Source organism: Arachis hypogaea, chromosome 5, assembly GCF_003086295.3.
Source record: "Arachis hypogaea cultivar Tifrunner chromosome 5, arahy.Tifrunner.gnm2.J5K5, whole genome shotgun sequence".
Classification (NCBI taxonomy): domain Eukaryota; kingdom Viridiplantae; phylum Streptophyta; class Magnoliopsida; order Fabales; family Fabaceae; genus Arachis; species Arachis hypogaea.
The window spans coordinates 88,054,988-88,067,234 of NC_092040.1; positions in this window are offsets into that span (position 1 = coordinate 88,054,988).

Sequence of the window (12,247 nt, forward strand, 5' to 3'; positions counted from 1 at the left end):
ATTCTTGAAGCAAGAAAAAGCAGTGAATACAAAAAAAAAAATTTCGAAAAAAAAAAGAGAAAAAGAGAAGAAAAAGAAAGAAATAAAGTTGTGATCCAAGGCAAAAAGAGTGTGCTTAAGAACCCTGGACACCTCTAATTGGGGACTCTAGCAAAGCTGAGTCACAATCTGAAAAGGTTCACCCAATTATGTGTCTGTGGCATGTATGTATCCGGTGGTAATACTGGAAGACAGAGTGCTTTGGGCCACGGCCAAGACTCAATAAGTAGCTATGTTCAAGAATCATCATACTCAACTAGGAGAATCAATAACACTATCTGGATTCTGAGTTCCTAAAGAAGCCAATCATTCTGAATTTCAAAGGATAGAGTGAGATGCCAAAACTGTTCAGAGGCAAAAATCTAAAAGCCCCGCTCATCTAATTAATACTGATCTTCATAGATGTTTTTGGAATTCATTGCATATTCTCTTCTTTTTATCTTATTTGATTTTCAGTTGCTTGAGGACAAGCAACAATTTAAGTTTGGTGTTGTGATGAGCGGATAATTTGTACGCTTTTTGGCATTGTTTTTAGTATGTTTTTAGTATGATCTAGTTAGTTTTTAGTATATTTTTATTAGTTTTTAGTTAAAATTCACTTTTCTGGACTTTACTATGAGTTTGTGTATTTTTCTGTGATTTCAGGTATTTTCTGGCTGAAATTGAGGGACCTGAGCAAAAATCTGATTCAGAGACTGAAAAGGACTGCAGATGCTGTTGGATTCTGACCTCCCTGCACTCGAAGTGGATTTTCTGGAGCTACAGAAGCCTAATTGGCGCGATCTCAACGGCGTTGGAAAGTAGACATCCTGGGCTTTCCAGCAATATATGATAGTTCATACTTTGCCTAAGCTTTGATGGCCCAAACCGGCGTTCAAAGTCACCCTCAGAAATTCCAGCGTTAAACGCCGGAACTGGCACCAAAATGGGAGTTAAACGCCCAAACTGGCATAAAAGCTGGCGTTTAACTCCAAGAGGAGTCTCTACACGAAAATGCTTCATTGCTCAGCCCAAGCACACACCAAGTGGGCCCGGAAGTGGATTTTTGTGTCATTTACTCATCTCTGTACACCCTAGGCTACTAGTTCTCTATAAGTAGGACCTTTTACTATTGTATTTTCATCTTTGGATTATTTTTGATCCTTTGATCATCTTTGGGACATCTAGTTCTTAGATCATGTTTGGGGGCTGGCCTCACGGCCATGCCTAGACCTTGTTCTTATGTATTTTCAACGGTGGAGTTTCTACACACCATAGATTAAGGTGTGGAGCTCTGCTGTACCTCGAGTATTAATGCAATTACTATTGTTCTTCTATTCAATTCCGCTTATTCTTGTTCTAAGATATCACTTGTTCTTCAACTTGATGAATGTGATGATCCGTGACACTCATCATCATTCTCACCTATGAACGTGTGACTGACAACCACCTCCGTTCTACCTTCGATTGGGTGGATATCTCTTGGATTCCTGATACACGATGCATGGTTGATCGCCTGACAACCGAGTGCTCGCCTGACAAACGAGCCAGCCATTCCGTGAGATCAGAGTCTTCGTGGTATAGGCTAGAACTGATGGCGGCATTCAAGAGAATCCGGAAGGTCTAACCTTGTCTGTGGTATTCTGAGTAGGATTCAATGATTGAATGACTGTGACGTGCTTCAAACTCCTGAGGGCGGGGCGTTAGTGACAGACGCAAAAGAATCACTGGATTCTATTCCGGCCTGATCGAGAACCGACAGATGGATAGTCGTGCCGTGACAGGGTGCGTTGAACATTTCCACTGAGAGGATGGGAGGTAGCCACTGACAACGGTGAAACCCTTGCTTAAGCTTGCCATGGAAAGGAGGAAGAAGGATTGGATGAAGACAGTAGGAAAGCAGAGAGACGGAAGGGAAGGCATCTTCATACGCTTATCTGAAATTCCTACCAATGAATTACATAAGTATCTCTATCTTTATCTTTATGCTTTATGCGTTTATCACCATACCCATTTGAGTTTGCCTGACTGAGATTTACAAGGTGACCATAGCTTGCTTCATACCAACAATCTCTGTGGGATCGACCCTTACTCGCGTAAGGTTTATTACTTGGACGACCCAGTACACTTGCTGGTTAGTTGTGCGAAGTTGTGTTTATGCCATGGTATTGAGCACCAAGTTTTTGGGGCCATTACTAGGGATTATTTGAGTTGTGAAAAAGTATTGATCACAATTTCGTGCGCCAGTGACAAATGAGATGAGGAAAGGCTAACCTTGCCAAGGTAGAGGACTTGTCTGCTACCTTATAAAGTTCTTGAGCTATAACCTCATGAACTTCTACTTCTTCTCCAATCATGATGCTATGGATCATGATGGCTCGGTCTATAGTAACTTCGGACCGGTTGCTAGTGGGAATGATTGAGCGTTGGATAAACTCCAACCATACCCTAGCCACGGGTTTGAGGTCATGCCTTCTCAGTTGAACCGGCTTTCCTCTTGAATCTCTCTTCCATTGGGCGCCCTCTTCACAAATGACTGTGAAGACTTGGTCCAACCTTTGATCAAAGTTGACCCTTCTAGTGTAAGGATGTTCATCTCCTTGCATCATGGGCAAGTTGAATGCCAACCTTACATTTTCCGGACTAAAATCCAAGTATTTCCCCCGAACCATAGTAAGCCAATTCTTTGGATCTGGGTTCACACTTTGATCATGGTTCTTGGTGATCCATGCATTGGCATAGAACTCTTGAACCATTAAGATTCCGACTTGTTGAATGGGGTTGGTAAGAACTTCCCAACCTCTTCTTCAGATCTCATGTCGGATCTCCGGATATTCACTCTTTTTGAGTTTAAAAGGGACCTCGGGGATCACTTTCTTCAAGGCCACAACTTCATAGAAGTGGTCTTGATGCACCCTTGAGATGAATCTCTCCATCTCCCATGACTCGGAGGTGGAAGCTTTTGCCTTCTCTTTCCTCTTTCTAGAGGTTTCTCCGGCCTTGGATGCCATAAGTGGTTATGGAAAAACAAAAAGCAATGCTTTTACCACACCAAACTTAAAAGGTTGCTCGTCCTCGAGTAAAAGAAGAAAAAAGAGAGTAGAAGAAGAAGAAATGAAGGAGATGGAGATGGCTTTGTAGTTCGGCCAAAAGGGGAGAAGTAGTGTTTAGGTTGTGTGAAAATGAAGGAGTGAAGATGGGTTTACATAGGAGTGGAGAGAGGGGTAGGGTTCGGTTATGGGAGGGTGGGTTTGGGAGGGAAAGTGTTTTGAATTTGAATGGTGGGGTGGGTGGGGTTTTATGAAGGATGGATGTGAGTGGTGAAGAGAAAGATGGGATTTGATAGGTGAAGGGTTTCTGAGGAAGAGGTCATGAGGTGATTGGTGAATAGGTGAAGAAGAGAGAGAGTGGTGGGGTAGGTGGGGATCCTGTGGGGTCCACAGATCCTGAGGTGTCAAGGAAAAGTCATCCCTGCACCAAGTGGCGAGCAAAATTGCTCCCTGTGCCAATTCTGGTGTTAAACGCCGGGCTGGTGCCCATTTCTGGCGTTTAACGCCAAGTTCTTGCACTTTACTGGCGTTTAATGCCAGTCTGGTGCCTCTTTCTGGCGTTAAACACCCAGAATGGTGCCAGACTGGGCGTTAAACGCCCCTCTGCTAGCCTTACTGGCGTTTAAACGCCAGCAAGGTCTTCCTCCAGGGTGTGCTATTTTTCTTTCTGTTTTTACTTTTTCAATTGATTTTGTGACTTCTCATGATCATCAACCTACAGAAAACATAAAATAACAAAGGAAAATAGATAAAATATAACATTGGGTTGCCTCCCAACAAGCGCTTCTTTAATGTCAGTAGCTTGACAGAGGGCTCTCATGGAGCCTCACAGATGCTCAGAGCAATGTTGGAACCTCCCAACACCAAACTTAGAGTTTGAATGTGGGGGTTCAACACCAAACTTAGAGGTTGGTTGTGGCCTCCCAACACCAAACTTAGAGTTTGACTGTGGGGGCTCTGTTTGGCTCTGTTTTGAGAGAAGCTCTTCATGCTTCCTCTCCATGGTGACAGAGGGATATTCTTGAGCCTTAAACACAAAGGATTATTCATTCACTTGAATGATCAATTCTCCTCTATCAACATCAATCACAGCCTTTGCTGTGGCTGGGAAGGGTCTGCCAAGGATGATGGATTCATCCATGCACTTCCCAGTCTCTAGGACTATGAAATCAGCAGGGATGTAATGGTCTTCAACTTTTACCAGAATATCCTCTACAAGTCCATAAGCTTGTTTTCTTGAGTTGTCTGCCATCTCTAGTGAGATTTTTGCAGCTTGCACCTCAAAGATCCCTAGCTTCTCCATTACAGAGAGAGGCATGAGGTTTACACTTGACCCTAGGTCACACAAGGCCTTCTTGAAGGTCATGGTGCCTATGGTACAAGGTATTGAAAACTTCCCAGGATCCTGTCTCTTTTGAGGCAGTTTCTGCCTAGACAAGTCATCCAATTCTTTGGTGGGCAAAGGGGGTTCATCCTCCCAAGTCTCATTACCAAATAACTTGTCATTTAGCTTCATGATTGCTCCAAGGTATTTAGAAACTTGCTCTTCAGTGACATACTCATCCTCTTCAGAGGAAGAATACTCATCAGAACTCATGAATGGCAGAAGTAAATTCAATGGAATCTCTATGGTCTCAGTGGGAGCCTCAGATTCCCATGGTTCCTTATTAGGGAACTCATTGGAGGCCAGTGGACGTCCATTGAGGTCTTCCTCAGTGGCGTTCACTGCCTCTTCCTCCTCTCCAAATTTGGCCATGTTGATGACCTTGCACTCTCCTTTTGGATTTTCTTCTGTATTGCTTGGAAGAGTACTAGGAGGAAGTTCAGTAATTTTCTTGCTCAGCTGACCCACTTGTGCCTCCAAATTTCTAATGGAGGACCTTGTTTCAATCATGAAACTTTGAGTGGTTTTGATTAGATCAGAGACCATGGTTGCTAAGTCAGAGGTGTTCTGCTTAGAACTCTCTGTCTGTTGCTGAGAAGATGATGGAAAAGGCTTGCCTTTGCTAAACCTGTTTCTTCCACCATTATTGTTGTTGAAACCTTGTTGAGGTCTCTGTTGATCCTTCCATGAGAGATTTGGATGATTTCTCCATGAAGGATTATAGGTGTTTCCATAGGATTCTCCCATGTAATTTACCTCTTCCATTGAAGGGTTCTCAGGATCATAAGCTTCTTCTTTAGATGAAGCTTCCTTAGTACTGCTTGGTGCATTTTGCATTCCAGACAGACTTTGAGAAATCATATTGACTTGCTGAGTCAATATTTTGTTCTGAGCCAATATGGCATTCAGAGTGTCAATCTCAAGAACTCCTTTCTTCTGATTTGTCCCATTGTTCACAGGATTTCTTTCAGAAGTGTACATGAATTGGTTATTTGCAACCATTTCAATTAGTTCTTGAGCTTCTGTAGGCGTGTTCTTCAGATGAAGAGATCCTCCAGCAGAGCTATCCAAAGACATCTTGGATAGTTCAGAGAGACCATCATAGAAAATACCTATGATGCTCCATTCAGAAAGCATGTCAGAAGGACACTTTCTGATCAATTGTTTGTATCTTTCCCAAGCTTCATAGAGGGATTCTCCTTCCTTCTGTCTGAAGGTTTGGACTTCCACTCTAAGCTTACTCAATTTTTGAGGTGGAAAGAACTTTGCCAAGAAGGCATTGACTAGCTTTTCCCAAGAGTTCAGGCTTTCTTTAGGTTGTGAGTCCAACCATATTCTAGCTCTGTCTCTTACAGCAAAAGGGAATAGCATAAGTCTGTAGACCTCAGGGTCAACCCCATTAGTCTTGACAGTGTCACAGATTTGCAAGAATTCAGTTAAAAACTGATGAAGATCTTCCAATGGAAGTCCATGGAACTTGCAATTCTGTTGCATTAGAGAAACTAATTGAGGCTTAAGCTCAAAGTTGTTTGCTCCAATGGCAGGGATAGAGATGCTTCTCCTATAGAAGTCGGGAGTAGGTGCAGTAAAGTCACCCAGCACCTTCCTTGCATTGTTGGCATTGTTGTTGTTTTCGGCTGCCATGGGGTCTTCTTCTTTGAAGATTTCTGTTAGGTCCTCCACAGAGAGTTGTGCCTTAGCTTCTCTTAGCTTTCGCTTCAAGGTCCTTTCAGGTTCAAGATCAACCTCAACAAGAATGCTTTTGTCTTTGCTTCTGCTCATATGAAAGAGAAGAAAACAAGAAAATATGGAATCCTCTATGTCACAGTATAGAGATTCCTTGAGGTGTCAGAGGAAAAGAAAAATAGAAGGAAAAGATAGAAAATTCGAACTTATCAAGAAAGATGGAGTTCGAATTGTGCATTAAGGAATAGTGTTAGTCCATAAATAGAAGGATGTGAGGAGAGGGGAAGAAATTTTCGAAAATATTAAAAAGGTTTTAAAAACATTTTGAAAAACTTTAATTGATTTTCGAAAATAAGAGTGGGAAAGAAATCAAGTGATTTTTGAAAAAGATTTTATTGAAAACTATTTTGAAAAAGAAGTGGTTAAGAAGATATGATTGGTTTTAAAAAAGATGTGATTGAGAAAATATGATTTGAAAAACATTTTAAAAAGATTTGATTTTAAAAATTAATAACTTGGCTAACAAGAAAGGATATGATTCAAACATTAAACCTTTCTCAACAGAAAAGGCAACATACTTGAAATGTTGAATCAAATCATTAATTGATAGCAAGTATCTTTGAAAATGGAAAGAAATTGATTTTGAAAAAGATTTGATTGAAAAGATTTGATTTGAAAAAGATTTGATTTTGAAAAGATTTTGAAAACTAAAAAAAATTTGATTTGAAACAAAATCTTCCCTCTTGTGCCATCCTGACGTTAAACGCCCAGAATGGTGCACATTCTGGCATTTAACGCCCAAACCACTACCCTTTTGGGCGTTAAACGCCCAACCAGGCACCCTGACTGGCGTTTAAACGCCAGTTTGCCCTTCTTCACTGGGCGTTTTGAACGCCCAGCTTTTTCTGTATAATTCCTCTGCTGTATATTCTGAATCTTCAATTCTCTGTATTATTGACTTGAAAAGACACAAATTAAAAATATTTTTAGATTTTTAATAATGAGGAACAATCAGGATGCAACTAAAATCAAATAACAATGCATGCAAGACACCAAACTTAGCAGTTTGTATACTACTAACACTAACAAAATGAGAATGCACATGAGAAACACAAAACACTCAAGTCAATAGAATTCAAAGATCAAAGCAATGAAATTATCAAGAACAACTTGAAGATTAATGAAGACACATGCATGAATGCAAGAAGAACAGAAACATGCAATTGACACCAAACTTAACATGAATAACTTTCAATGCAATTATGAATGCCATTTTTCCAACTCGTTGAATTACGTGCTTACTTAAAAACGAATAAACCTCAATTCCAAGCCCCTTTACCATTCTGTACAAATGGTTTATTCTATTTGTACAGAATGATAAAGGGGCACATTCAATCTTTGTTTGTGCATTAGTTGTCAATTCTTCTCTTTACCGCGGGGTAGAGCAGCTTGGTAGCTCGCAAGGCTCATAACCTTGAGGTCACGGGTTCAAATCCCGAAGTATCGTTAATTCCTTCATGCTCGTTCCAAGTTCGAAGTACCATTTGTACAAATAAGAATCCCCCTCGTTACAAGATTTCTTCTTCATATAGATAGATATAGGATCTATGGACTAGACTCATCAAGAAACATAAAATATTTTTGGTTTTTATGATTTTGTAATTTTTTTGGTTTTTTTTGAAAATTAAGTGGAAAAGAAAATAAAGATATCAAAATTCTTAATGAGAATTCCAGGAATCATGCAATGTTAGTCTAAAGCTTCAGTCTAAAGGAATTAGATATGGCTAGCCAAGCTTCAGATTGATGAAAATCAATCAGCTTTGGTGATGATAAGAAAATCACTTTGGAACACTAGAATTCATTCTTAAGAACTCTGAAGAAAAAATACCTAATCTAAGCAACAAGATGAATCGTCAGTTGTCCAAACTCAACAATCCCCGGCAACGGCGCCAAAAACTTGGTGCACGAAATTGTGATCAATACTTTTCACAACTCAAATAATCCCTGGTAATGAATCCAAAAACTTGGTGCTCAATACCATGGCATAAACACAACTTCTCACAACTAACCAGCAAGTGTACTGGGTCGTCCAAGTAATAAACCTTACGCGAGTAAGGGTCGATCCCACAGAGATTGTTGGTATGAAGCAAGCTATGGTCACTTTGTAAATCTTAGTCAGGCAAACTCAAATGGTTATGAATGATGAAAAAAACATAAAGATAAAGATAGAGATACTTATGCAATTCATTGGTGGGAATTTCAGATAAGCGTATGGAGATGCTGTGTTCCTTCTGTCTCTCTGCTTTCCTACTGTCTTCATCCAATCCTTCTTACTCCTTTCCATGGCAAGCTGTATGTAGGGTTTCACCGTTGTCAGTGGCTACCTCCCATCCTCTCAGTGAAAATGTTTAACGCACCCTGTCACGGCACGGCTAATCATCTGTCGGTTCTCAATCAGGTTGGAATAGAATCCAGTGATTCTTTTGCGTCTGTCACTAACGCCCAGCCTTCAGGAGTTTGAAGCTCGTCACAGTCATCCAATCATTGAATCCTACTCAGAATACCACAGACAAGGTTTAGACCTTCCGGATTCTCTTGAATGCCGCCATCAATTCTAGCTTATACCACGAAGATTCCGGTTAAAGAATCCAAGAGATATCCACCCAATCTAAGGTAGAACGGAGGTGGTTGTCAGGCACACGTTCATAGGTGAGAATGATGATGAGTGTCACGGATCATCACATTCATCAAGTTGAAGAACAAGTGATATCTTAGAACAAGAACAAGCGGAATTGAATAGAAGAACAATAGTAATTGCATTAATACTCGAGGTACAGCAGAGCTCCACACCTTAATCTATGGTGTGTAGAAACTCCACCGTTGAAAATACATAAGAACAAGGTCTAGGCATGGCCGTGAGGCCAGCCCCCAATGATCAAAAGATTCAAAGATCTCAAGATGATAATACAATAGTAAAAGGTCCTACTTATAGAGAACTAGTAGCCTAGGGTTTACACAGATGAGTAAAATGACATAAAAATCCACTTCCGGGCCCACTTGGTGTGTGCTTGGGCTGAGCATTGAAGCATTTTCGTGTAGAGACTCTTCCTGGAGTTAAACGCCAGCTTTTATGCCAGTTTGGGCGTTTAACTCCCATTCTTGTGCCAGTTCGGTGTTTAACGCTGGGAATTCTGATGGTGACTTTGAACGCCGGTTTGGGCCATCAAATCTTGGTCAAAGTATAAACTATCATATATTGCTGAAAAGCCCAGGATGTCTACTTTCCAACGCCATTGAGAGCGCGCCAATTGGGCTTCTGTAGCTCCAAAAAATCCACTTCGAGTGTAGGGAGGTCAGAATCCAACAGCATCTGGAGTCCTTTTTAGTCTCTGAATCAGATTTTTGCTCAGGTCCCTCAATTTCAGCCAGAAAATACCTGAAATCACATAAAAATACACAAACTCATAGTAAAGTCCAGAAAAGTGAATTTTAACTAAAAACTAATAAAAATATACTAAAAACTAACTAGATCATACTAAAAACATACTTAAAACAATGCCAAAAAGCGTACAAATTATCCGCTCATCAGGGACTACCTTGTGTTTAAGGCACATGGCCATCCCTCTGTGACAAAAGAGAGTAAGCATGAAGAGCTTCTCTCAGTTCAGAGTCAAGAAGAGCCCCCACAGTCAAACTTTAAGTTTGGTGTTGGGAGGCCACAACCAAACACTAAGTTTGGTGTTAAGACCCCATATCCAAACTCTAAGTTTGGTGTTGGGACTATACAACATTGACCTGATCACCTTGTGGCTCCATAAGAGCCCACTGTCAAGTTAATGACATTAAAAGAGCGCTTGTTGGGAGGTAACCCAATTTTATTTATCTAATTTTTATTTTATTTTTATTTTGTGTTTTATTAGGTACATGATCATGAGGAGTCACGAAAAAAAATATAAAAATTAAAAATAGAATAAAAAACAGCAGAAGAAAAATCACACCCTGGAGGGAGGACAGACTGGCGTTCAACGCCAGTAAGGAGCATCTGGCTGGCGTTCAACGCCAGAACAGAGCATGAATCTGGCGCTGAATGCTAGAAATAAGCAACATCCTGGCGTTTGAACGCCAGGAATGTGCCTTGGGAAAAGCTGGCGCTGAACGCCAGTAACAAGCATGGAACTGGCGTTCAATGCCAGAAACATGCTTTACATGGGCGTTGAACGCCCAGAACATGCATCACCTCGGCGTTTAAACGCCAGAATGGTATACAAAGGCATTTTGCATGCCTATTTGGTGCAGGGATGTAATTCTTTGACACCTCAGGATCTGTGGACCCCACAGGATCACCTCAGGATCTGTGGACCCCACAAGATCATCTCAGGATCTGTGGACCCCACAGGATCCCCACCTAACATATTCCCACCTTACCTCCTAATCCTATAACACTCTTCCCTATGTCACACTTCCCAACAACTTCAATCTCTCTTCCCAATTACCCCCTTCACCACTCACATCCATCCACTCTTCCCCATAAACCCCACCTACCTTCCAAATTCACACAACTCAAATCCCCTCTTCTCCACCTTGGCCGAAACACCATCTCTCCTTCTCCTCCATATTTTCTTCTTCTTCTTCTTCTTCTCTTCTTTCTTCTCTTGCTCGAGGGCGAGAAATATTTTAAGTTTGGTGTGGTAAAAGCATAAGCTTTTTGTTTTTCCATTACCATCAATGGCACCTAAGGCCGGAGAATCCTCTAGAAAAGGAAAAGGGAAGACAAAAGCTTCCACCTCCGAGTCATGGGAGATGGAGAGATTCATCTCCAAAAGCCATCAAGACCACTTCTATGATGTTGTGGCAAAGAAGAAGGTGATCCCTGAGGTCCCTTTCAAGCTCAAGAAAAATGAGTATCCGGAGATCCGACATGAGATCCAAAGAAGAGGTTGGGAAGTCCTAACCAACCCCATGCAACAAGTCGGAATCTTAATGGTTCAAGAGTTCTATGCCAATGCATGGATCACTAGAAACCATGATCAAAGTATGAACCCGAATCCAAAGAATTATCTCACAATGGTTCGGGGGAAATACTTAGACTTTAGTCCGGAAAATGTGAGGTTGGCGTTTCACTTGCCCATGATGTAAGGAGATGAACGCCCCTACACTAGAAGGGTCAACTTTAATCAAAGGTTGGACCAAGTCCTAATGGACATATGTGTGGAAGGAGCTCAATGGAAAAGAGACTCCAAAGGCAAGCCAGTTCAACTAAGAAGACTGGACATCAAGCCTGTGGCTAGAGAATGGTTGGAGTTCATTCAACGCTCCATCATTCCCACTAGCAACCGATCTGAAGTTACTGTGGATCGGGCCATCATGATTCATAGCATCATGATTGGAGAGGAAGTAGAAGTTCATGAAGTCATCTCCAATAAAATCTACAAAATAGCCGAAAAGCCCTCCACCATGGCAAGGCTAGCTTTTCCTCACCTTATTTGCCATCTATGTTACTCAGCTGGAGTTATCATAGAAGGAGACATCTCCATTGAAGAGGATAAGCCCATCACCAAGAAAAGGATGGAGCAAGCAAGAGAGACCCTCCACGGATCTCAAGAGATGCATGAGGAAGCTCATCATCAAGAAATCCCTGAGATGCCTCAAGGGATGCACTTTCCTCCCAACAACTATTGGGAACAACTCAACACTTCCTTAGAAGATTTGAGCCACAATGTGGAACAATTAAGGGTGGAACATCATGAGCACTCCATCATTATCCATGAAATAAGAGAAGATCAAAGAGCAATGAGGGAGGAGCAACAAAGGCAAGGAAGGGACATAGAAGAGCTTAAGGACATTGTTGATCCTTCAAGAAGAAGACGCCACTAAGATGGATTCATTCCTTGTTATTATTTCTTTCTGCTTTTCGGTTTTTATGTTGTGTTTATCTATGTTTTGTGTCTCTACTTCATGATCATTAGTAGTTAGTAACTATGTCTTAAAGCTATGAATAAATTCCATTAATCCTTCACCTCTCTTAAATAAAAAATATTTTAATTCAAAAGAACAAGAAGTACATGAATTTCGAATTTATCCTTGAATTTAGTTTAATTATATTTATGTG